Raw genomic sequence first — 27,132 nt, forward strand, 5'->3', positions numbered from 1 at the left:
CTTCAACAATCAGTCCTCAAATTGCACTTGGTCTTAGGAGAAAGCTGGAAGGGAAGAATGTGCAGAACGTGGACAAATTCTTGTGGTATAATGTTAAGAAAAAGGATATCACAGCATCCAAAAAGTGTGAATAATATGATGATAATTGTGCATGTTAAAGAGATATAAGGAAGAAAACTGAAAGAAGTATACCAAAATTCTACCCATGATGAGATTGCCCCAATTTCATCCCTCAGTTTCCCAAATGTTTCCAGGTGAATCTCTTTTATGTGTGTTTCTGTCGGAAGTGGGATGTATAATTGGGCAGCTGACATCTTTCTTGTCATTGTCTTTTGAATTTAAGAACACAGAATGAGAATCATGCATTTTTTCTGAATAGAAGATCTGTGAGAGATTTTCTGATTCTGCGTGTCTCTCCTTTGATTTTTCCTAAGCAACACACACACACACACACACACACACACACACACACACACACACACTCTTACTCCCTTCTAGCCCAACCTTCACAGGGTAGGGAGAGCAGTGCCTCTGGGACGGGTCTCTGTACAGAGGTGCTGCTTCAGGCAGCCTGCTGGTCCCAGCCCCGTCTCTAACCATTCAAGATGGTGGGAACTTAGTGGCTGCTGAGGCCGATGTGGGAGCATTGCAGAATCCACTGGTGAAAGGCACCTGTGTTCCTCTCCAAATCTGATCTGAGGGAACAGAGAAAGGGATTATCCTGGGACTTGGGACTCAGCCCTCTTTGACCCCACCCTAAGCACTGGGATGGGGAAGGGCAGATGGGAAGACACTAAGACGTCAAGGTTGTGAAGCCATTCAGCCGCGGCCACCCATCGCCTCTCCAGGAGCTAGAGTTACCATGACCTCACATTGGGACCCTTGGCTTTCCTGGTTCCGGACCAGAGCACTCTCTCCAAATCTCTCTGTGACTGTGTAACTGCCCTATCACCTGTCCTCTGCTCCACAGCAATGCAGTGGCTGAGAGCCAGGGAGCAAGAATAGATCTTTCGGATGTCAAGTTCAAATCTGAAATTCTTCCAACTTACTGGTTAATCACCATTCCAATAACCAAACCACCCCCTGGCCTTCTAGACGTTCCACATGCTTGCTTTTCTACATTTATCTGGTTACGGCCGCGCGCTAGGAGGCCAAATTCATGGTCTAGTTTTCTGTGAGAACCATTTAGCTTGCTCAGGTCTGTGGCCAGTGGCTGCTGCTTCCTTAGGCTTGGAGGTGACTTGTGTTAATAGTGTGGCCATGACGATGATGGCTGGTGTTCACGGAGCGCTTGAAGTGTATCAGATGCCATCAGAGCAGCACCTGTGCAGACTTGTTCGGGGCTCATCTGGTTCCATAGGGACAGTTTGTTATTAGCTCCACTTTTTCAGATGAAGAAGCTGAGGAGGCACAGAGTAAAGGAAGTCCCCAAAGTCCTCACACTGGGAAGGAGCAGAGCCCACTTTTGAATGAAAGCAGTGTGGGTCCAGAGTGCATTTTTATCCCTTTGACGTTGGGGTTACTGCTGCCCTGACAAGGGAACATGGGAGACCCAGGGATGCATCCCCCAAATCTGGAAAGCAATCATCTGAATGTGGTAGAGAGAAAGGGGCTTGCTGGCCACTTTGGCATAGGAAGACTCTACCTCGCTAAGGTTAGAACCTTGCTAAGGTTCATTTGTATGTCCCCAGTTGCCACCATGGTACCAGGCACAAGGTGAGCATGGCAGGCTTAACCGAATGAATGAATCATTGAGTTATTAAATATTTGCTTGAGTCAGGGACAATGCTTGATATTCCTGTAGGGGCAGGGATAGATCTGTCTAGTTTACTCTGCCCCAAAGCAGTTGTTTGGATGGTGTTGAACATGGAGGTGATGTTCAGTTTGCTGTTTCTTCCTTTTGCTCTTCAAGCCCTTCTCCCTTCCCCCATGCACATATGTCATCACCCCTTATGTGATTCTCTTGGGTATTCTCCTGATGCTTATTCCTATCCAATGTTTGGTTCTCTCTTTCTCCCTGACCTCGAGAAGTTGACTTTCTCCAGGTTTTTCTCTGGAGCTGTGAATTGATACCTCTCAAGCAGTCAGTTTAGGTAACTACAAGACTCTGGGACCACAGTTGGGGGCTCATCATGCCTGTGTGGTTTATGCCAAATTGCTTGCTCTCTCAGAACCCAAAGTGGAGACTATCCACCCTGAAATTACATAAGGATGGGCAGAAAATGCCCCCAATCTGTGTTTTAGGAAGGTTCTCTTGCAGCCATAATGTTTGGGAAAGGCTTGGCTGAAGGCTCATTTGAGCAGGAACGTGGGAGCTGTTGGAGGATGGACTTGGTGAGCAGTGGGGGGATCTTGAAGACTGGTCAAATAACTTTCTTTTTAAAAAAATTTAATTTGTTCTTTTTAGTTATATATGACAGTAGAATCTATTTCGATATACAAACATGGACTATCTCTTACTCTAATTGGGATCCTAGTCTTGTGGCTGTACCTGCTGTGAGGTACACTATAGTGTACTCATATATGTACACAGGAAAGTTAGGTCAGATTTCTTGTACTGTCTTTCCCATCTGCCCTCCCTTCCCATCATTCCCCTTTGTCTACTCCACTGAACTTCTGTTCTTCCTTCCCCTGTGCTTAGCATCCATATATCAGAGAGAACATTTGACCTTTTGGATTTAGTACATCTGGGTTTCTTTCAGCCTTGTGCCAACTTGAGCCATTCTTGTAGGACTGTGTCAAGGGAGCTGCGGCTGCAGGTGAAGCAATCCATTCAGCAGGGATGAAAGCAAACACTTTGCCCTCGAAGGCACACCTAGCTCTGCCAACTCCCAGCTCCAGAAGCTGGCCAGAGCTGGCCAGAGGTTCTGGTGTGACAAGCGTGGCATTCTGGGTATTGACGCGCAGATATGCAGGGCATGATATGTGGGTGGGTAGAGGGACGGTCACTTGCAGTTTAGGGAGTTCTTCCTCAACAGACTGTCAGTCTCTCCCTAATGAGGTGACTTGTGAGTTGCAGAGTGGAGACAGGGAGAGGAGAGGTCAGAGAAAGGAAAAACAGAGAGAGAGTGCGCGGCAGGAGTGGCAGCCAGCTGCTGGGACAGCCTGCCTGCTCATGTTTCAGAGGGCTACCTGAGAAAGGACTCCCCAGATCTCAGATGAGGCCTCAGGGCTGCCAAGGCTGCCTGGCCCCCCAGGCTCCTCACACCTGGCTGCATGCTGATTAGGAGCTTTACCTCCTTCCCTCTCTGGAGGTGGCCTCGATTCCTCCAGGTCCTTCTCATTCACAGAGATTGCCCCATCCCACCCAAGGTGCTGTCCAAGGCACTGAGCCGCTTGTTTCTCCCGTCAGCTCCCAGGGGCTCCGCCCAGCTCTCTGGCCACCATCATTCTTTCATCCGACTCACTCATCAAGTCCCTAGCCAGCTGCCCGCCATGGAGTGTGTGGCATCAGATGGATGAATGGATGTCCAGTCTTCTCAGCACATCTGTGGACCATCTTCTTGCCCCTGTGGACACAAGGCAGCTCCTACATTGTGACCCCCAAATACTGCTTTAAAATCTGTTGAGCGCTGTTTTAGTCAGGACAGGCCAAGTGTGTTAATAATCAGTACCCAAAACTCAGTGGCTTCACATGCTAAGTGTTTATTTCTTACAGGGAGGAAGGCTGGGGTTGCGGGGAGGGGCCTCTGCTTTCTGAAGTCATGAGCTGCCTAGTGTCTCTTTTCATCCACAGCCCTGCGTCCTCCACTGGAGCCTAGTATGCCCACCATGGCAGGGCTGGTGGGAGGAGGGGGCTGAAGGGGACCATCTCCTAGCCTCAGCCTGTAGGTGACGCTCTTTACTCCTGCCCACATTCCTTCCTCTAGTGCTGGGCACATGGCTACACCTGACATTCAGGAGGCTGGAAATGTGCCCCAGGGATGAGACATGATGGTCTGGTGAAAGTAAAGTGGTCTCTGCCATGAGCACCTTGGGCTTTTGAACATAATGGGGCATGCACCAGGATGGCCGAGTGGTTAAGACATTGGTCTTAAGGACGTAATTTTGGACTCAGGAAGACTTCGTCTCATCTCAGTGCTCAGCTCCACCAGGAAGTAAGTATGTGCTGCTAACTATGGAGAAGCTGTTGATCACTGAGTTAACCATACACAGGTAAAGTGATAAAGAAGGTGCTCAAAATGAGGCCGACCCGACTCCAGAGCTGCTGGTTTTGGGTTGCTTACTTACTTTCTGGGCCTCCAGTTTTCCATTGGTAAGGAGCTAGTAGTAATGCTCAGCAGGGTGGTTTTTCAGCAGGTGGTGTTTTGCATGTGAGGGCTCAGGAAATGCCACTTGTCCCTGTTATTACTACTTGCAGTGTTGTTGGGTTGTTACTTGATGCCGTCATGGGAGTTGGGGTCAAAAAGTCAGGCTTAGCAGAAACTTTCCCCTACCCTCAAGGATCTCTCTGTCTTTCAGGGGAGCTAGCATGTCAACAAAGGCTTTCAGTATGGTGGCATTCTTCATGAAGGGGATGGCTGTGGCCAGAGGGGGATGAGTGCCTTATCTTAGTGAGTCAAGGGATTCGGTGGCCTCTAGATGTAGCTTGGTGGAACAGGAGGACTTGGAGAGGTGGGGAGGTGGACGGTGGGCAGTCACAGCGGGGGCTTAGGAGGTGGGCAGTCCAAGAAGCCTGGCGGCATGGTGGGCAAGTGCCAAGCAGCCCTTGGGGGATGATGGGGTAGGGCCTGCATGCCCTGGAGGGAGCTGGGGTGTCATAGAGGGTGAAGAGAGATTAGCCGGAGCCAGATCAGGAACACAAAACAGAATGAAACTTGACTTTGGCCTGCAGACAGTAATAGGATCTTCTTGGCAGCCTCTGGCCTCGCCTTGTGCCTGCCCCAAGACTAGCCTCAGCATGTTGTCACTTTGCAATCCCACAAGTCATGCTCCCAACGTTGGAGGACCTGCCAGAAGAGGGCATATTATATCACATAGAGCAGAGCTTTCTAGATGTCCTCTAACCACCTCCACGTCAACCAACCACCACCTTTTTTTCTCTCTTTCTACTCTCTACCCCTTCGGTTCCTATTTCCCTATCCCTAGATAAAGTCCAAGCTTCCTTCTTCCACTCAGGACTCCTGAACCTTTCCCCCAGCCTTTTCTTTCTTTCTTTCTTTTTTTTAAACATAGAGCAACTCAGTCCTTATTTGCCTTCTCTCTGCATGCTTCATTTCCTTTCTATAAAACAACCTTCTCCTCTTTACCCTTGCCCTTGGGGGTAAGTAAATGTTTTTTCTCCCTGTCAAACATAGATTAATTGAGTTCCTACTCTATGGAAGACACACTAAGTAGTGGTCCTCAGGGCTATTCACGGGCAGGGGGTAGAGTTACCTTTTTTCTTTTTCTTTTTTTTTAGGGGGTGGGTGGGTACTGGGGGTTGAACTCAGGGTCACTAAACCACTGAGCCACGTCCCCAGCCCTGTTTTGTATTTTATGTAGAGACAGGGTCTCACTCAGTTGCTTAGTGCCTCGCCATTGCTGAGGCTGGTTTTGAACTTGTTATCCTCCTGCCTCAAGCTCACAAGCTGCAGGGATTACAGGCATGCTCCACTGTGCCCGGTGATTTAACTTTTTTCTATACACTTTAATTCAGATGTGGTGGATGACTTACTTTGGCCAATGCATGTATATCCCTTCCTGTCAAATGCTTAAGAGGTGGTGTGGGACTGGCCATGCTCGTTCCCTTATGTCCTTCATCACTGACACGAACAAGGTCTGAGCTGTGGCTGCCCCACCAGCCTGGATCTTGGAGGAAGGAGACATCCACTGCAGTATGTCTAACTAACCTGGGTTGATTAAAGCCTTGGAGGGTTGTTTGTTACAGAGCACAACCTGCTTGTCCATCCTGACTGCTACATCTGGTAATTACAGACAGAAGTCATCACACGGGGGATTAAACCTTATATCTCTGGGTGCCATGACATACTTTCTGTTGAGAAAGATGACTACAGGGGTGACAGTAAGAAGCAACCCTGGCACCCAACAGAGAAGGTTCTATTGTGTGACCCAGATGACTGAGTTAAGGAAATGAGGTGGCAGAGGCAGCTAAGGATAGGCTATCTTCCAAAGAAGGGAAGGGACTTGCAGTGGCTGGTGAGCACCTGAGGCTGGAACATAGTGGAGAGAGGGTCATGCAGGTGTGATTAATGAATCTCCAGTGTCCTGGGTCATGCTCCACATCATAGCCAGTGTGTGTCAACCTCATTCATTCATTTATTCATCTAAACTATTACTTATTGGGGGCTGCAGGCCCTGAGCTCATTGCTGTGAATTTGAAGATAGTTTGGATGTGGCCCCAGGGTTCCAGTAACTGCCACACAGGGATGGAAATTCTGAATTAAAATGTAGTGTGCTAGGTGCAGTAGCACCATCTGTAATCCCAGCAACTCTGGAGGTTGAGGCAGGAGGATTGCAAGTTCGAGGCCAGCCTCAGCAACTAAGAAAGATGCTGTCACAAAAAGAAGAGGACTTTTTTTTTAATAGAAGAGTGAAACAGATATTATTACCTCATGTACATGTATGACTGCATGACTGATGTGATCCTACAACATGTACAATCAGAAAAATGAGAGATTACATTCTATTTATGTATGATCTATCAAAATGTATAAATGCATTCTAATGTCATGTACAACTACTTAGAACAAATAAAATGAAGTAATGTAATTTAAAAAAAAAAAGAAAAGGACTGGGGATGTAGCTCAGTGGTAAAGCACCTTTGGATTCAGTTCCCAGTACTAAGCCAAACCAAACAAAAAAACAAACAAAACCCCCACAGTGTGATTACGATTTCTGGTGTCTGCAAGCAAACCAATATGAAGTCGTTCAACAGTAATGCTCCTAAGTTGCTATGGGTCCTGAGATGAACAGCCCATTCTTCCCAGCCAAGTCTCCAGGTAGGAACTTCTCTTTCCCGCCAAAAAGAATTAGAAAGGATCCTCCAAACCAGGCAGTGGAGAACAGTGGCTGTCTGAGATCTCAAAGCCCAGGTTAGAGAGAAAGCTGCTGGGTTGAACCAACAGGGCCTTGTGATTTGCACGTGTTGTTAGGAAGGCAGGGTGTATTTATTTATTTATTTTTAGAGCAGGTTTTAAAAATAAACTTTGAGAGCTGGGGATGTGAGATGTGCAGGCGAGGACAACTTGGAGGCCAGAAGGTCAGGCCTGCTCAGCTGCTCCCTGAGGTTGAGGGTCCTCCTGGAGCAGAGGGTGGGGGGGAGCTGGCCACGCCTAGAGAACACCAGCCTTGGGTGGCGCAGTGGAGAATGAAGCTGACATTTTCAAGCTGTTAACCTCTCTGGGCTCCGCCGTTCTCATGAAATCCTTTTACCATCTTCAGAAAGGTCAGTGTCAGGTGTCACAGTTAAAGGGTGTAGTTACCAGACGGCGGAAGCTTGCTTGATCATCAAGATTCTGGCTCCTGGAGGTGGCAACACCAGGCGAGTAGCCCTCTTCCAGGATTCTGTCTTTACCAAGCCGCTCTGGTGAAGAGGTTTGGTTTACACTGAGGGTGGGGGCGAGGGGCGGGTCCAGGAGGCTTTGTTCTGGAGGCTGCCTCTCCTCCTCAGGGGCTCCGGAAGATTCTCCCTGAGAAGGCAAGGGTGTTTCGGGCAGAGAGAACTCTCTGCAAGCGCACAGGAGGATGGATGGAACACTTCCCTGTCCAGGTCAGGGAGTGGAGGTTGCAGGGTACGTGCTGGGTCCACAGGCCCGTTGCATCATTTCAAGATAACAGGCGGTCTAGTGAAATGGCCGTGACGTGGCAATCCCAGCCTCGTTTTCCCCAGGGACGCCAGCTTGGTGTTCATCATGGTCATGAAATATTTGTTCTCAGTGTTCCAAAAATAGGCCTGGGTTCTAGGGAGGACTGCTTGCCACCCAGTGGCTCATGGATTCTGTTCCTGGCCAGCATCTCTTCAGCGAGACTTTCTTCCTTGGATTTGGGACTCTGAAATAACCCAAGTGCTGTTTACAAATGATGATATCTTCTTTCTCAGTGGGACCCTAACTCAGTGGTGCATCTTCCCATGCATATATTTTAGATTTGGTAAAGTCTGTGCAGTTGGTTGATGTACTTTCATCTCCAAACCCACTGAAGCAGCACTATCTTTAGGGCCTCATAGGAATTGAGAACTTTCTGTTTGTTTCTGTCATTGCTACTGGTAAAGTCATCAGCTTAAATGGATGTCAATTAGATACTTGTCACACAGTCATGAAATTAGCATTCTATGAGTCATTTTAAATTTGATAACCTTTTCCATCATGGCGTACTATGTGATGTTTTTTAAGAAGACAGTTTGAAAAATTAAAAAATGGACTAAACCACAAATAAAAAAGGATCAGTTTAAAAAATCAGGATACATCCACATGGTAGAATGTCAGTTGCCATGAACAATTATGTTGGAGGAAATGCACATAAATGACAGGAGACAATCGCTAGAGCAAACAAGAGCTAGGCAGTGGTGATACGGTAAAAACAGATTCCATTCAGGCATAGCTAGGGAATGAGAGACCTCAGTACAGAACCGGGCTCTTAGTTTTGAGTACAACACAGACCAATGGGGCTTTATAGCCTTGGAGCAGAGTGGGGTGGGGTCAGTGGATGGAAAATTACTAAGAGGCATCAGGAGGAAGGGGGAATTCTGGCTAAGGACACTAGACTGGATGCTTGCTGAAGCCAGGCCAGAGTGATCAGAAACCAAAGGGGCAGACGGGGAATTTGATGAGATGTCAAGGCTAGGGGATTCTTTCTAAATGGACTAAGGAAGATACTCAATGCACCTGGGTGATAGAGGATTGACAAGGACAGATGCCAAGGTCAAAGCCTCCAGGGCTGAAAGTTATTGTTATGGTTTGGATGTGAGGTTTGGAAGCTTGTGTGTGAGACAGTGCAAGAAGGTTCAGAGAAAAAAAAATAACTGGGTTACAACTTAACACAATCAGTGAATTAATCACCTGATGGGATTAATTGAGTGGCAATTGAAGGCAGATGGGGTGTGGCTGGAAGAGGTGGGGAATTGGGGGCGTGGCTTTGGGGTATATATTTGTGTCTGGCAAGCGGAGGCCTCTCTCTGCTTCCTGATCATCGTGTGAGCTGCTTCCCTCTGCCACCCTCTTCTGTCGTGTTGCTCTGCCTCACCTTGAGCCCTGAGGAATGGAGCCTGCTGTCTATGGGCTGAGGCCTCTGAAACCATGAGATCTCAAAGAAATTTCTCCTCTTCTACAGTTGTTCTGGTTGGGTCCTTTAGTCACAGCAGTGAAAAAACTGATTAAAACAGTTATCCTGGCTTAAGTTTGGTCAAGGGGAACGTCTTTGTTGAAATGTTCATGTCTTATTACTGCGCCCAAAATGTAGGTGGCGTATTTTGCAGTGTGAGCCTGATTGTGTTAAAATATCTACATACAGATATATGCAGAGAATATGAGGGAATTTGGTTTTCTTGTTGCTTTCTCTCAATTTCCCAGGTTTCTACAGTGAACTTGTATTGCTTTTATAATTAAAAATATATGTTAAGTTTATTGCACCTATTTGAGAGGTGGGAACTTTTTCATCTTGACTTTTAGGGTCAGGCAAGATTTCTTTAACTTTTATTGGAGTGTTGCAGCCTAGAAACAGAAACTAAGAGTCTTTGCAGACCATTGTCTGGAGACAGGGCCATTAGCTGTGACAGAGAGGGGCCCGTCAGTGAGTTTTGGCAAAAGGGACATTGAGACCAGGAGTTGGTGTTCTGCAGCTGTGGTACAAACTCATTCTGGTCTTGAATAAAAAGAATAGATGGTCCCCAGGTGATCTAGCTCATGGGAGACCTGCCATCTACTTTTATAGAAAATTCCTCACCCTGGAAGTGGGGAGGCTGAGGAATCATACGGTTCATATTTATGAGGCTTTTGGAAGATGAAATGGGGTCCACCTGGATGTGATTTTCAATTCCTTCCTTATGAGAAAGGAGCATCCCTAGGGGCATAAAATGGGAGCTTATAGAAAAGAATGTAAAAGGACACACACTTTCCAGGCCCATTAATACATTGAGTAGATATTATTATCTTTCAAAGGTAGTACAAGTGGATCCCAAAAAAGCTTGCTTGAGGGTGATGGGATCGGAATATGCTCCAAACCCACTAGTTTCCAACCTTTTTCTATTTGTGGCATAATATCGAAAACATGCTTCATACGATTATTTTTAAGAACCTAAGATAGGGCTTAATGAGTCACTGTTGGTGACAACGCAGTCGATACTATCTTTTGGCATCTGTCCCATGATTCTCTGGAGTTCCTTTCAGTGCTGCGATCCTGGAGAGGAGATCTCTTCATGATTCTGACTTCACGTGGACCACTGAGTGTGTCCCCTTCTGTGAAGCGCACCTCCGTCCTCTTAACCCACAGCGGACAAAACCTGCTCAAACGGAGTTAAACGACGGAGTTGACTCGGAGCCACCTGGTCATCACTGCCCGGTCAGTGTGGATACCCCGGGCAGAAAAATCGAGAGTACACATGCAGGGTTGGAGGCTGGCCTGAAGGTCGGGAACGTGGGCTGGGAACCACGGCCCCAGCCTGTGCTGCTAGGGATGTGGCCGCCTGCCCCAGGGAGCTGGCAGCATTGGGTTGCAAGGTAACTTTGGTCTGACCTGGAGTGACACTTCTGATGTTCTTGCAGAACAAATATCAGTTGGACGAATGAGGGAGGTTGGTGGTGTTTCCAAGGTCTCAGTCAGTGGCATGTTTTCTTTGGTCATATGTTTGAAAATCTTTGGAAGGATGACAACCTGTTCTTTCTTCTTTCCCATCTTAATGTATAAAACGAGAAAAGAAACGGGTGAGGCGTGGCACCCTCAGGTGAGAGAGGCACTTAGTTTGGGGGAGACCATTGGTTAGATGTGTGCGCATGCCTCCATGTGCACGTGCTCACAGTGGCAGGTATGTATTTCCCTGCTGTCAGGTGTGCGGACACTCTCACAGTTCAGCTCGCAAGGCAGGGGCCCCCACAGAGTTTAGAAGAGGTTGGATGGAGTGGGATGTGCCTGGTGTGAGAGGTGCGTTGGAAAAGGGGGTTCTAGCTCACTCTTCCTGGACAGCCCGTCATTGAGGGAGTTGTCACCTCACTTTTGCTTCCGCATGAGAGAGGGTCATGTTGATCTCTTCATCCACATTCAAGGCTCACGGCTCTCTGAGGCTTTGGAAGCATTCCTTTCCCTCAGTTTTGAAAGTGGGCAAGAAATTCATCTCCTCATATGTTAAGAAGTTATTTTTACACTTAGCGTCAAGTTTATGGGGTCACTGAGGGCTCCAGTCACTAGAAGGCTTATCCTCTGTCAGGTTCCACTAGATCTGCTCTCTCCTGCCCAGGCATCTGCTGGGCAGATGAGTCCCTGATGGGCAGAGGGGTGCCTGGGCGGGGCCTGCTGAGTTGAGAGCTGGGAGCTGGGGCCAGACCAGGCTGATGGGGCACTTTCGAGGGATCTAAGGCCCTTCTCTCTTCTTTCCGCCTCCTCTGTAGGCCAGACAGCCACGTGCAGCCCCGGGGTGGGAGGCCAGCCGGGGCTGGAGGAGGGACGGAGAGCCGGGTCAGCAGGACCAGGCTTTGCTCAAGGCAAAGCTGTCAACTCTGCCCTTTTGAAAATGAGCAACAAAGGGGAAAAGGAAAGAAAAGAGAAAGGGAAGTGGGGGAAGCAGGGTGGGCCGGGGAGGAGGGCGCACAGGTGGGGACTGTTTAAACAGAAGGCCTGACTCAGCCTTTCCTTTCACTGAATTTCCAAAGACTGTTTGTTTTAGCTCTCCCAGGCAGTGGGGGAGTGAGGCTGGGGCCAGGCCTGGGCTTGGGGGAGGGGAGCGGCCTCCCCAGGGCTCAGCCCGCCTTTCTGGGGAACTACTTTAGGGGTTTCAGTTGCTCCCTTTCTGGTTTCTGAGCCCCAGGGCTTTCTCCTCCAGAAACTGGAGGGGTGGGAAAGAGAAGCTTTGGGAAGAGTTATGATCCCCACCCCATCACCCCAAAGAGCTATTAATCTAGGAAACGTGAAGGTGCAAAGACTGATAAAGGCATGAAGAGAAAGGAGGATCCTCCGGCCTCCCCAGCCTAGTTATTAGAAGGTTTTTCTCTTTGGAGAAATGTGCCTTTTTTCTGGCTTCTTAATTCCATGATTATATTCACTCACAGGGCAGATTTTAGGACTGGCAAACCATACCTCCTACAGGAAGGCCCCAGGTCAGCTTTAAAGGGAATTCTGCTTGTATTTGGTCTTACCATCTCTCAGTGAAGTTACCTGGACCTGCCTATTGAGACTTGGAGACCAATGATGTCCATAGCAGAGAAGCACAATTTGCCAATCCAGGTGGGGGTAGGTAGGGGTGGGAGGTGATCTGCTTGTGCAAGAGTTTTGAAAGCTAGTGTTTTCCCAAGGTTTGGTCTTATGGGGCCACCTGCAGGGCCTAAGAATCAACAAAGTGGTTTTAGGATTTGATATGTTTATCATTAGGAGTGAGACTCAATCTCAACTCAAGGTTGTAACCCCAAGGCAAAGCTGCACTTGAACCAACACATGATTAGCATTAAAGGAGAAGTGTAAACAGCACTCAAATTCACAATTGCCCCTACCTCCACGCAGCCTAGGACACCCAGCAGGATCTTTACTAGTTAATGTCCACACTCCTCCCAGTCCCCACCCCCCGCCCCTCACCCCACCGCTCTCCCTTTCTGTGTTGGTCCCTCCTGCCTCTCCTCTCTTCTGCCCTCCATTCCTGAAGCCTGGAGGTAGCTCGGCCAGACTTCCTGTCAGATCTCAGAGGTCAGGGAGTCTGGTTTTCTTTTGCACAGAACTCAGTGTGGTGTCCAGTGTATGTCAGGGAGGAGGTGGGTCTGGGGCAGATCAGCAATATTTCATCTAGTTGTGTTGCCAAACACCAAATTGGATTCAAAAGAAAAAAAATAAATACTTGTGAATCTTCACATTTAACCAGATTCATAGTTCATCCAGGGAAATATTTTCACGTATTGAAGATATGTCAGACCTAGTGTAACCAAATGCAGTGAGTTTGCATCTTGGTGAGTGCAAAGCCCAAAAGCACAACCAGGAGATAAGAGTGTAGGAAGATTTATTACCTGCAGCAGATAAGGATATCATTGGGGTTATTTTCCAAGTGCTCTCCTCCAACACGGGAGAAGCATGGGGGTTATATTTGGGGTGCCTATACATGTTCATATGGGAAAGCACATGCAGGGGTGGGCACGTTTCTGAGCATGCTCAGTTTATGGTGTACTTTTCCGAGCATGCTGAGTGTAAAGTCATAGAGCACATGTTCAGACAGGAAAGATGGCAGACATATTTCTGAGCACATTCAGTTTAAGGTTATAGATCACATGTTTAAAAAGGAAAGATGGTAGTCACAAATGCCCTGGGCATGATCAATTCAGTATTACAATGAGCTGAGTTTACTCAAGGCTGCCTAAAAGAATGAGTTAGAGTGATTTGGTGACCTTGTCTGGTCTTCCTGAATTTCTCCAGAGTTTCAACTGCAACAAAAAGGAAGAACAACTTTGAGGTGCATTTACAGTCTTTTAAAGGTGGAAGGCAACTTTCTCCCCAGAAGTGGAGGAGTTTGCCCCTGCAGGTGCCTGCCTTGCTTAGCTGCCAACACTGATGCTTAGTTGAATCGCTTGACCTTAGCAGGAAACTGCATAAGGGGTGTGGGATGGTACTTACCAGTCCCCTGGTGACTTGAGGCAAGTCTCTTCTCTGCTTTGAAGCATGAAGAGGTTGGATAAAATGGGAGTTTTGCTCTCTTTTTTTCATCATCAATAGTTTTATTATATGAAATTCATACTGTGGGGCATTTGCAGTTAGAATCTTTAAGGATAGAGCTCTGTATATTTTAAATCTTAAAATCAAGCCTATACTACCCATTAGTGCATGAGATAACTGGTGTTTACCATATAAAGTTCATTTAATTCCAAGAAAAATAAAAGCCCACAATTAAGCTAATTATTGCTGAGTGCTAGGTCCTCTACTAAACCCTCACATGCAGAATCTCCTTATCCTCACCCAAACCCTTTAAAGTGGATGTTATGGCCGAATTTGGGTGACTATAAGAGGGAGTGCAGAGCAACTGAGGCAAAGGGCAGCGCGCCACACAGCGACCAATTAAAAGGGCAGGAAAACTCCACTGACCCTTAATTACCTGTCACTCAGCAGGCCCTCAGCCCATTCCGGCCTATAAAGACCCTGGGCATTAGGGCCATGTGTGATTTTCTCTGGCCCCTACCCTGACCTGTGGGGCGGGCGGGGGGGGGGGGTGCGGGGTTGGCTGGGAATTTCACCCGAGAGCCAAATTCCAATAAAGCTTGCTTCCACCACTTTCTGTCTGATTTTATTTGGCCACTAGCCGTGCCCCGAGCTTACAGTGGGCATTATTATACCTATTTTATATTTACCTATTTTGACACTAAGCTTTAGAGAAGTTAGCAACTTATCTGAAGTCACATAATTTGTAGGAAGTGGTAGAGTTTGGGGTTTGAACCCACATCTCTCAATCAAGACCCCTTCTCTTCTCCACTATGCATTCCTGTCTTCCCAAACAAAATGTTACTACCATCTCATCTGGCTTGTTGGCTTCCTTTTGGTTCATTTTCTGTTCTGCCTTTTAATGTGGAGAACACAACTCGTGAACACTCATTATTAGTTGGGACAACAAGATAAAATATCCTGATCATATAGACAAGTGAACACACAGACAAGAGTTAAAGAGTTAAAATGGATTTCACTAAAATTAAAACCTTCTGTGCTTCAAAGGACACCTTCAAGAAGCTGAAAGGAGAACCTACAGAATGGGAGTAAATATTTTGCAAATCATATTTTGGATAAGGGACTTATCTGTAATATATAAAGAATTCTTATAGCTCAATAAAAACCCCATAAAAATGGGCAATGGATCTGAATGCACATTTCCCCAAAGATGACATATAAATGGTCAATAAATGCATGAAATATGTTCAACGGCATTTGCTGTCCAAGAAATGCGAATTAAAACTGCAATGAGATATCACTTCCCCCTCAAGAGATGGTTAAAAGCAAAAAGCCAGATGGTAATAACGAGGACTGTTGGCAAGGATGTGCAGAAACTTTATGTCCTCACTCATGCTGGTGGGAATGTGAAATGGTGCAGCCCCCGTGGAAAACAAGTGGACCATTCCCCAAAGGTTAAACAAACTTACTGTAAGATCCAGTGATTGCATGCCTAGGTATATACACCCAGGAGAGCAGACTTGTCCACACAAAGATTCGAACATGAAAGTTCATAGCAGCATTATTCATAATAGACCAGCCCTGATCCCACCGTCTGCCTGCCGCGTGGCAGGGATGCAGTATATGCTTCTCTTTGTCCCTCTGAACCTCCTCTGGGCTTCTGGAGGAAAATCAATGGCTCTGAGACGATGCTGAGCGATTTCTTTCTGTTCTCACGGTTCAAATGGTGGGTACTTGCTTATTCTGTTCATTCTAATTAGGGATAGAAGACACAGTCTCATCTGTCCTCTCTGCCGGGCATAACTTAGTCTAGAATCTTCTAGATCCAGCTGACCTCCAGCTGTAGAAACTCAGGTTCATCCACAAGAGTAAATATTTGCCTCCTTTATTTAAAAATGATTTTGGTCACTGAGTATGATAGAGTTTATTTATATTGTGTGATGCTTTGGGTGGAACCCAGGGTCTCTCGCATGCTCGGCAAGCACTCTACCACTGAGGTAGACCTTGAGCCCAGCACTTCCTTTTCTTCTACGCTCTTTTTTCCCCATGAGGTGGTGGTTCTGGATCAGCTACCTCTCCCTATTAGATGCTTTATTTCAGTCATTAGGCAATGAACAGCCATGGAAAGGGAGTCACACTGAATAATAGGGAGTTAAATATACATAATCAAAGAGTGAGAAAGAGTGGGTAAATCGGACTGGTGCGCACAGTGATGTGAGCTTGAGATGGAGATGGGTGCTGTTAATCTCCCACTGCCTCCTGGTCTCTGTCCCCAGGTGCATCACCTTGCGGCAACAGCTCAGCAGGTGGACGACTCTGGTGTTCTCACTATGGGCTGTAACCACAGTTGAGCCACTAGCTGGCTATATTCTCAAAGGAATGGATCTCTTCCTACATTGAGGTCAAAACAGATGCTGAGAGGTGGTGTGTGCTCTCCAATGGAGGGAAATCGAAAGCTTATCTTGACCACTGGGAGTTTTTCCCCTGGACACTGACTTTGGAACTCAATTCCCACAGGAGATGCCTCACTGGGGCTACTAAAAAAAAAAAAAAAAAAAAAAAAAAAAAAAATATATATATATATATATATTTAGTTGTAGATGAACACAATATCTTTATTTATTTATTTGGGGTGCTGAGGATGGAACCCAGTGTCCCACATGTACTAGGCAAGCACTTCACCATCCCAGCCCCAGGGGCCACTTCTTGTTCCTCCAGTGCTTGTCACGATGATGGGATCAGCCATCATGGAGTCCTGAAGGAGCTTTCCATTGAGGGACAATTTCTTAGACATTCTGCACAGCTGGCCCTCTCACTACTGCCTTGTCCCTATTCCACCCAATGGCGCTACTTCCTGTATCTTCCCAGGTGACCAGGGCACCTTCCTTTGCCCTTCCCTCTTTATAAATGATTTGACATGTGAGATGGAGGGGGCAGTTGGTGTGATTGAGTAAAGGGTTTCTAATAGACCCAACGGTAAACTTCGGGGGTTCCTTTTCTTTTTCTTATTCCCGGCATTGAAAACAAGGTAGACTCACCGTCACGTTCTGTAGTGGTTGGCATAACAGAGCCAGTCACAACAATGGGTTTAAGCAATTGTCTTAGATTTTTCCTCATTTATCACCCCCTTCCACCCACTTTCCCATCTATCCACCCACCTACCCATCCATCCATTTTTACATGTATCCATCCATCCATCATCTGCCTAATATTTTTAAAAATAAAAAGCACTATATACCCATGGGAAAACTATAGAACACGAAAGGGCTTATAGTGACAAGCAGCCTTTCTCCTTTTGCTCATCCCACTGCCCCAATCCTCTTACCACTTCCACAAGTATTTCTTGTATAAAATGTGCTATATTTAAATCTTTGTATTTTATTTATTTTTCTCAGATGGAATCATAAAATTCACATTTTCCTCCTTGCTTGTTCTCACTTCAGCATGTATTCGGGGGGTTTCCTTATATGTCCTATATGACTCTTCCTTTTCTCACCCCTCCCTGGCATTTCTTTCTTAAAGCCTTCACAATGACATCAAGTTCCACCTGGAATTTTCTGGTTTGGGTATTTTTCTGAATAATAACAATGGCTGTGAGCAGACATGTTGCGTTCTATGCATATAAACTCATGTAAGGCATGCAATAAAACTGAAGGATCAGCATTGTCATCCTCATTTTGGGAAAATGAAGCAGATGGGGAAACTGAAGCATGGAAGGGTGAGAGCTGGGTAGGCGAGCAGCAGAGCTGAGACCTGCGACAGGTAGCCTGAAGCTGGGGTTCACCAGCTCGGCCCCTATGCTATATGTGCCTTGGCCATCTGCCTTCGACTTCCTTTGCCATTTTGATCTCAGTAATCTGAACATTCTCAGGTGAGAGGTCTCTTCTTCAGAACTGGGCTCTGCCCTCTACCTCTGTTGTGGGCGAGGGAGTTCAGAGAACATCTGAGGATGGTCTGACTGGAGGTTGTGATGTGGCACATATTCCTGGCAGGGGCCTCGAACACATCCATGCAATTCTGTCTGCTGGGTTACACCTGATTGGGGGAACTCTGGGTTACAGACTGTCCCCACATCCCTGCTCTGATTTGTCTTTGGGAACTCTACCCAGGGCCCTTCTAATTTCTCTTAGATGGGTTTTGGGACCCCTGGGGAATGTCTCCTATATGCTGTGCGGATCAGTCCTCTTGACCATCTTCCCTGGAGGATGCCATCTTCCAGTCGCCTGTCTGGGCTTCCTGCCAGGAGGCTCTGACTGTGCAAACCCACGAGACGCAGCTATGTTCCTAATGGCTGCCAAAAAGGTCTGCCACCCTGGGGGTCCGCCTGTACTATGGTGGTGGGAGATAAGAGTCCTTCCAGAGCCCTGAGCAAAGTGCTTGGAGAGGGTACTCAGAGGTGCAAGAGAGCCTTTAGGATCTGGGATGGGGACTGCTCACCATGGAGCCTTTGATCTAGAGACTGTCAGTGAATGTGGGCAGGGGTGGGGTGGGCAGAAGCTATTCTGGGAAAGAATATCACAGAGGAGACACACAAATCTGTCACCTGAGACTCTTGAGTTGTGCTCAATACCAAGCTCTGAACTTAGCCGAACTGCCCCTGGTTTGCCACAGATTCAAATCCTATACAACTGAGTAGGGCCCAGGTAAAGCTCTGCCTCCTCCCACTCCAGCCTGTTCTGGATGTGAGTAGCATTGACCATCCAGGAAGAAGCAGCAAGTATTTGTTGAGTGCCAGCTGTTCACCTAGCAATGTTCTCCACTGGCTGTATACATACGGAGGCACTCTCGGTGGGCTCCCTGGCTTCTTGGAGTTGGGGGAGGTGTGAGGGCAAGACTGGACCTTTCTAGCCTGAACTGTCCCTTCCTCCCGCTTTGTCCCAATGGTGAAGGGCTTTCTCAGTTGTTAGTATTTATCATTACAGGCCTGGTTTTCTCAGAGCCCAGTTTAGATCAGGTGTGTAGGGACAAAAAGGCAGAGCATGATGAGGAGGAGGAGATGGGGCGCCAGGTCTGGTAACATTGGAATCCCTTCTATCTCAGGGTCTTGAGAGACCACCCCCTTTTTTACTGGATCCTGGAAAGAAGGACTGGAGTGGGTATGGAGTAGGTGGGTACACTCTCTGGTGGGAGGGAACAGAGTCATACTTAACAGAGCACCTACAGGGTGCCAAGAATTTTCCATGGGTGCTCTCATTTGGGAGAAGGATAATTTCCCCCATTCTACAGATTAGGAGTTGAGGGCAAAAATAGATCAAGCAATTTATCCCCAACTTGCATATTATTGGTATAGTTGGATCTATTTGTGAATTATCCAAGACCATGCAGAGAAATTAGAGTAAACAACTTCTCCAAAGAAAGACAAAGTGAAAGAGAGACTACAGGAAGCCCCTGACACCCTGGGACCCAACCTCAAGTCCTTATCACTGTGGGTTGCTGCTTCTTTGAGCCCAAGATCTCTGGATGCTACTGACTTGGAATTGTCAGAGAGGATGTGAGTCTCTGCACACCCTGGGGAGAAGGCTTGCTCACTGGATTCCAGGTTATGTGACTTGTACCTAGATTAGCAACAAACGAAACCACATCACAGTCACATAAAGAAGGGGCCCAGTCACATAAAGAAGGGGCACAGCCACAGAAGTGGAACCGTTGCCAATGGGGAGATGTTGGAACTCCTGGATATCTGCAAGCGGGAATCAAACCTTATTTTTGGAAAAAGAAGGGTCATGGAAAGGGTGAGGAGTTGAGTGGAGGGGTCGTTGTAGTTGAGCTTTTGGAAACCAGTCAGGATGACCTTGCCTTTAGAGATTTGGGAAAGTTCTGCGCTGCAACTGGAAGTTCAGCTGAGCGGGACGGGGAGGAGGGAAGTGGTGCCTAAAAATACTCCCCGAGGAGGGCTCGTGAGGTCATCTCCCCAGGATACTCTGTCCACTCTGGCAGACTGGCTGCGGTCCCTCGTCCAGCTCCGAGTACAGTCATCTGTGCAGAGCAGGAACGATGGTGTTGACTGATGGGCAGCTCGAGAGGCACAAGGGGAACCTGGAGAGGGTTCAGAGAAGGGACCCAGAGGTGATGAAATAGCTGGAAACTAGAGCCCAGAGGCGAGGTCAAGTGCCTGGGACTGGCTCCACCCAGGGTGGAGAGGGCTGGGGAGGAGAGGAGTGGAGAAAGAGCTATTCCTAGCCCCAAAGCCTCTGGCTGTGGCTCTTATCTGGCCCTGACAAAGAGGGAATGAGGGTCCCAGTGTGCTCTGCTTCTGAGGATGGACCTTGACCTCCTTTCCAGGGAGAGCTGCATTTTCAGGTTATCAGCACACTCGTCCCCTCTGCAAATGGGAGAAACTGGGGCTGAGAGCCACTGCAGTTAACGGGTCCTGAGAGCCCGTGGGTCCTAAAAGCTGAGTCACGACAGATGTATTTTAGACGTTGGCACCAGGGAGGTGGGGACTGTTTTGAACGGGGTGGGGGAGGGCCTACCTAGTACCCATCAATCACCCTTTGCATGAGGTCACCCACTTTTACACTGGACATTGGGAAGGAGCCCTGGAGCTGGTTTGGAGCAGCTGGATGAAGACCCTTTCTCTGCGGAAGGGAACAGAGCCACACTTTTGGAGCACCTACTGGATGCTGAGTACTTTCCAAGGGTGCTCCCATTTGGGAGAGGGGTAATTTCCCCATTTTACAGATTAGGAGATGAAGACATTAGAGATCAAAAAATTGACCCAAACTTGCATTGTGCGCAGCAGACATGAACCAGGGTGGGTCCCGGCGGCGGCTGGTGAGGGAGAGGTCCTTGTCACCCAGGAGAGCATCCTTAAAGTTGCGCTCACTTCATCACTCCGTCTACACCTAAATTCAGAGGTGACTCTCTCTTGGAGCACCCCTGGGTCCCTCCCCGGCTGAGTGGAAAGTGCCATGGGGAGAAGGGATGCAGTTTGTGTGTCTGGAAGTGGTGAAAGAGATACAATCCTCAGGCTTGGATCTGCAGTGAGTGTCTGGTTGCCTCAGCCTGGAATCTGAACCGGACCCTTTTCCATGGGCGAATTAGCTGAACAATCCAGCCGACAAAGGGAGCAGCTCTTGATATGTCAGTTAGCAGGCTCAGAGGGGCGTGGGGGCCCGGGGGTGCACAGAGCTGGGAAGGGAGGGAGGAGAACGTTGACCTTCTCTTGTCTCACTGCCCTGAGTCCCAGCCTTTCTGCTTGGGAACCTGGGAGGGAGGCTGGTTTGATTTCCCTGTGGTCTGAACGGTGGGAATTTTTTTGGTGGCAGATTATGTTTTCCTGAGGCGTTTTGAATTACACCTACCCCATTTCATTTAATTAGCCTGGCGTTGCTGTCTATTGTGTCCAGTGGGCCTTCCTGAATGAATAAATAGTAACATGTTTGTTTTCTTTGGGGTGGGGTAGTTTTTTGTTTTTTTTGTTTTGTTTTTTTTTTTTAATGGTGGGTTTGGCAAAAGAGGACAGAGAATAAGAAATGACGGTGAAGTCATGGGGGAAGAGGGTAGAAGCAATTTTTCACCCCTGAGTCGGAGCTCAGTAGCCTCTTCCCCCCACTTCTCTTTGCCCCCCTTTCACACACTGTATTCAGAGCCTCCTCTGCTTTCACATCTACTCCCCAGCCAGGCTTTCTTTTTCTTTGCAACGTCCCTGGGAATCAGGCACTTCCTCCTTCAGCGCTACTTGTCTGGCCTTGGCCCTTCTCGTTTCACTGTAGTTTTCCATGGAACCCTGCATCCCCCTCTGTCTTTCTCTAGTTTCTGTCTACCACAGGTTCATCCACAGTGAACTTGTTAAATATCTCAGCACAGAACATTAGGCTGCTGAGAAAAAGAATAGAGAGACTTATACAGATGTCAACATGGAATGCTTGTGGAAAGAGATAAAAGGAGAATGGTTGTCAATAGTATGCTCCATTTGTATAACACAGGGATGCCTATGTGTACACATAATATTTCTGGAACTATATAGAGATCTGTTGCTGCCTGAGTCGGGAATGAATGGAGCTTGGGTTTGGAGAGGGACCAATATTTATATCACATTTTTTGTGCTATGTTTTTATGATCGTGCACATGCATTCCTTTTTTTGTCAAGAAGAACTGGTATATAAAAGAAAAAATGAAATATGAAAACATAATACAAGATGGTACATGCTTAATGACCAGGTGAAGCAGTAATTAAGGATTTAGATTTAATTTGCAGTTCTCCCAAATATTAAGCATGTGACTGTAGGCAATTTACTGAATCTTTCTAAACCTCAGTCTCTCATCTGTAAAAGGGGCTAACTATAGTATCCATGAGGTTTTTGAACTTATACTTTGCAGTGAAGGCAAAGTTAAGTATATAAATTGGTGGATTTAAGTTTTAGCTTCTTTATAAACTATCCATGACAGTAAAAGCACAGATTATTAACAATGTAAGACCATGAATCCTGATTTTTTCCTTTTAGAAAATGTTTGAGACAGATAATGACAGGTCTAAATGCCAAAGAGATTGGGAGCAGTGTTTAACGGGGAGGCTCCTAGAGGCTTTGGGGAAGGGGTTCTGACAGCTGAGTCTTGAGTGACAAACAAATTTGGTGAGGCTGCACCACGAGGCGCCCCCAGGCATGGACCGCAGTGTGGACAGAGTGATGGGAGGAAGGATGGAGGACGCTGATAGACAATGCACAGTCGATCCGACAGGAACCGAAGTTTTCTCTAGAGGGTCAGAAATGAAGACAAAGATTTGGAACCAGGTTGTGAGGGTCCGGAAGGCCAAGCCAAGTATCTCAGACTGGGTCCTAGAGATAGTGGGAGGTACTTCAGTGGGAGCCACCTCAAAGCCTAGAGGCATAAAACAACCATTTGTCATGCTCACAAACTCAGGGTGTCAGTGATTTGGACTTGGTACAGCAGGAGCACTTTGTCTCTGCTCTCCAGTGTCTGGGACCTCAGCTAGAAGACTTGGAGGTCTTGGTGACTGTGGCTGGACTCATCCTGAAGACTTGTCTACTTAGGTGTTTGCATATGATGCTGGCAGTCAGCTGTGTCTCCAGAACGTGCTCTTGACCTCTCCACATAGACCTGGTTTGCTCATAGCATGGCAACTGGGTTTTAAGAGTAACCATCCCAGGACAGCCAGGAAGCTGCGATGCCTTTCCTACCAGTGTAAGAAGTCCTGAAGCATCCTACCCACTGATCACAGTTCATCAAGGCAGTTACAAAGTTTTGTCCAAATTCAAGGCAAGAGGAAGCAGAGACCACCTCTTGATGGAGGAAGAGCGTGCAGGACCAGAAATGTTGTTGTGAGCATCTTTGCAAAATAAAGTCTGCTATAGAGAGTGGTATAAGGAAAGCCATTTTTGAAAACAAATATTTATTGAGCATTTGTGGAGTGTTAGATACCATGCTAGAGGCAGAGAATATAGTGATGAGCAAAAGCAGACACAGTTCTACTTTCCTGGAGATAACGGGTGGGGGAGGCAGACATCAATCCATTCATTAAACAATGTAAAATTTCAACTCTGGTAAGTCCTGGAGAGGAGCAAGGGGACTCTGAGCTCCTACAACAGATTGTGAATTTTATAGTCAGAGAGGGAGAAAAGGTTTTCCCAATAATATTTGGGCAAAGAACTGAGGGTGATAGAAGCAGAGTTAGCAGAAGCCAAAGGAAGAGGGCTTTCCATGTAAAGGTCTTATGACAGGAGGAAGGTGTGCCTGGTGACACGTGTGTGTGTGTGTGTGAGTGTGTGTGCAGTCTTGGGGAGAGAGGACTGTGGCAATACGAATGAGTAGCCATGGGGGACGATTTGGAGAGTAAGACATTGTGTTCGTACTGAGAGATGTCGAGTTTGAGGCAGTTGTGTTAAAAAAAAATAGCAGTAGATTGTCCATTTATCTGACCAGCAAGGGGTGGAGCAGCTGACGGAAAAGGAGGGCTAAAGCTGTGGGAATGAGGGAATGAGAGTGTCGACAGAGGAGCATGGTGGATCAAGAGGGACTGGATGGGGTTTAGGGAATTCCCACAGTTGAGGGGAGAAGAGGAAGGGAAGGAAAGAAGAAGACCGCAAGAGTGGCCTAGGGCAGAGGAGCTGTACCAAGGATTCATCTGGAAAGTGGAAGGAGGAACCTTCAGGAGGAGGCCATGGTCCATGTGCCGTGGTCAGTAACCAGGGCAGGAAGCTAACGAAAAGCCGAAACAAAAATCCTCAGGGGCTTGACGACTTGGCCTAGGGTTTTGCCAGAATTCTGGAGACAGAACCAAGCAGGATGGGTAGGCCAGGGAAGGGGGGTGGTGAGGAAGTGGGGGCAGGTGAGGGAAGAGGCTCGATGACTTTGGCAGTGAGGAGGCACCAAGGTAGGAGATGCAGAGGGAGATGGTGAGGTCAAGGGGAGGCTGGTCAGCATCTGGGCGTGCTGCTCAGGAGTAGACCCAGGATTCAGCTGAGGACCTGGGAGTGTAAGAGATTTAGGACTTTGCAACCTCCTTTGGCTGAAGATTTTTCCTACTTGTTTTTAAGAAGTTCACCCCAAAGGGTGCTGGGTAAGGAAACCCTGTCATTCAGAGGGGAATGAAGCCACACGGGATAGATTTGTGCTTTAAATCAGGCCTGACTGAACAAGTAATGCGCCATGGTAACTGGAAACAACTAGTCTATATAGAATTTTGCCTGTAGATCCTCGGGTACTAAATTTTTTTTTTTTTTTTTTTTTTTTTTTCACTCACAAGCTCTCCAAAGGCCTCTCTTAAGCTCCTCACAGAGTATTTACAACATCGAATTGACTGGTTTGTTTACATTCCCCCTTCCCCTACTGAGGCCTCTTATTCTCCAGGGCGATGACTGCACATTGTTTTTCTTTCACTGCCAGAACCCATTGCCAGACCTGGGTATCAGGACCTCAGAGGTCAGAGAGGGCAGGGCCTCTTCTTCCATTTTAGAGGGCTCTGACATTGATTAAAAATGGGGAAAATGACACAATAAGTTTATAAAAATCATAGTGTAACTCAAACAACAGACGAAATGAGTTGACACTCTTACCACACTTGCACAATCAATCATCAGTTACAGACTTATTGAAAAGGCGTCATTCATAGTGAAGGTTCTCCGCAGTTTTACAGTCTGCACATCATCTCACCAAGAGCCGATGTCAGAAATGTCAGAACATGCACTCCAGGCTGTCCCAGCAACCCTTCCCCTCCTGCCTGACCCCCGCTGCATGCTGTGGCATATGAGTGGCACTCAGTGCTTGTGCTGTTTCCTCTACTTGGACCACAGAGCTGTGGGTATCTCTTTGGGTCCCTCCTTCACCTCTTTCAGGTCTTTGCTCCAACATGGTCTTGGCGGACAGCCCTCGGCAGAGAGAGTTGTTTTCTATGGCAACACTTCCCATCCCCGGCACTCTTCAATTCCTTTCTCACTTTTATTTTTCTCCACTGTACTTGCTGTCACCTAGTATTCTGCACATTTGGGTCTTGGTTTCTTGTTCTGTTGTCTCCTTCAAGAACATAAATTCTAGGAAGCCATGGAGTTTTGATCTTAGAAGGTACTTGACTCCTAGTAGTGTTCGTTTCCTAGCGTTGAACTGCCATAACCCACTCCTGCCCCCCGCCAAACTGTGTTGTTTAACCAACAGAAATAAGTTGCCTCGCAGTTTTGGAGGCTAGAATTCCAAGGTCAAGGTGCTGGTAGGATTGGTTTCTTCTGAGGGCTGAGAGGGGGGATCTGTTCCAGACCTTTCTAGCTTGTGGTGGCCTCAGACATTCCTTGGCTGATAGATGACATTCTTCCTGGTCTTCACATTTTCTTCCCTCTGTATGTGTCTGTGTCCGAACTTTCCCTTTTTATAATGACACCAGTCACATTGAATTAAGGCCTACCCCAATGACCTCAGTTTAACTGGATCATCTGCAAAACTCCTACTTTCAAATCAGGTCACACTCACAGGTACTGGAGCTTAGGACTTCAACATCTTTTGGAGGAAACCATTCAAACTTTAATTGTAATAAATATTTGTTAAATAAATAAACGAAGTCACTTTCTTTACTTAGAATGAAGGCAGACCTGATCTTGACAAAAATTGGTGAATATGTAACAAGCATCTGCAAAAAGTAGAGAAGGGGGCCAATGGAAAGAGGGGCTTCCTGGAACTGCTGACTGTTGAGAGGTGGAAAGGCTGGAATGGTCCAGCCAGATCGGGGTGAGGGCTTCCTTCACACTCAGCAAAGCAGAGCCCAGAGCAGATCTCAGAGGAACCCAGAGGGGCTCGGGTGCATTTCAAGGAGTCTGAAGCTGGAGGTCACAACTGGGAAGCAACACCCACCAGATGTGGCAGCAAAGAGGACCTAACTCTCTCTTGATTTTTAGAAGGACGAACAACTTGGTTTAAGGTTCCCACCTGGGCCACAGGTGGGGATGGGAAGTGGGAGGCTGGTGTCTTGTTTGTGGGCTGGTGCTGAGGATGGAACTCTGGGCCATTTTACCTGTTTGCTTTAAGGCTTCCATTTCTACTTCCTTTTCCATTGGCTTTTTTTTCTCTTGATAAAAGGTATTTTTGAGCATTTCAACTTTTTCTTGGCTGTTCTTGGGAGAAAGGGAACTGCTGATGGGAGACCAATTGAGCAAGGGATGTTGAAGGTGCCACAGGGCCAGGCAGCAGCCAGCCCAGCTTGAGATGAGAAAGAAGTAGGAGCAGAGAGTTATAAATTCAAGAGAGAGCAGACCTCGTGGCTGACCACTGAGCCTTTCCTAGTTGAGGATTTAATTTGTAGGACACAGAAACAGAAAAAATAACCCAACTTTGGCCTCCTGAAGATGTAATATCACTGGGCCAAGCTTATGGTTTAGATATGAGGTGTTCCCCAAAAGCTCATGTGTGAGACAATGCAAGAACGTTTGGAGGTGAAATGATTGGGTTATGAGATCCTTAATCTAATTCCTAATCCTTCCATAGGGATTAATTGGGTGGTAAGTGTAGGCAGGTAGGGTGTGGCTGGAGGAGATGGATAGACGGGGGTGTGCCCTTGGGGTTTATATTTTGTTCCTGGTGAGGAAATCAGTCTCTTTTTTTCTCTTCGTTTCCTGGTTCCATGTCCCGAACAGCGTATTTTTCCGCCATAGCATTCTGCATGATGTTCTGAGACCTCTGAAACAGTGAGCCTTAAAATAAACTTTTCCTCCTCTAATTGTTCTCATCAGGTCTTTTGGTCACAGCAGCAAAAAAGCTGGCTAAAACAAACGACAAAGCCATTACGTGCACTTACAGAGTGTAGGGCGAAAGAACTTTAATTCAGTTAAGGAGCAATGGCCAACCGTCTCCCAGCAGACCTAGGGGATATGCCTGTGGACACAGAGATAAGTGTGCTACCTAGTAGTG

The 27,132-nt window shown here is 47.2% G+C and overlaps 1 long non-coding RNA gene across 7 annotated transcripts in view; it reads left to right on the plus strand.

Annotated features, from left to right (window-relative positions):
- Nucleotides 1–7,178: 7,178 nt before the first annotated feature.
- Nucleotides 7,179–27,132, plus strand: part of LOC306657372 — a 64,185-nt gene continuing 44,231 nt past the window's right edge. For all 7 annotated transcript variants that reach the window (XR_013762770.1, XR_013762771.1, XR_013762772.1 and 4 more), the window contains exon 1: nt 7,179–7,387. This is a non-coding gene — a long non-coding RNA (uncharacterized lncRNA). The remainder of the gene's footprint in view (nt 7,388–27,132) is intronic.

Source organism: Sciurus vulgaris (assembly GCF_902686455.1).
Source record: "Sciurus vulgaris genome assembly, chromosome: 3".
NCBI lineage: Eukaryota > Metazoa > Chordata > Mammalia > Rodentia > Sciuridae > Sciurus > Sciurus vulgaris.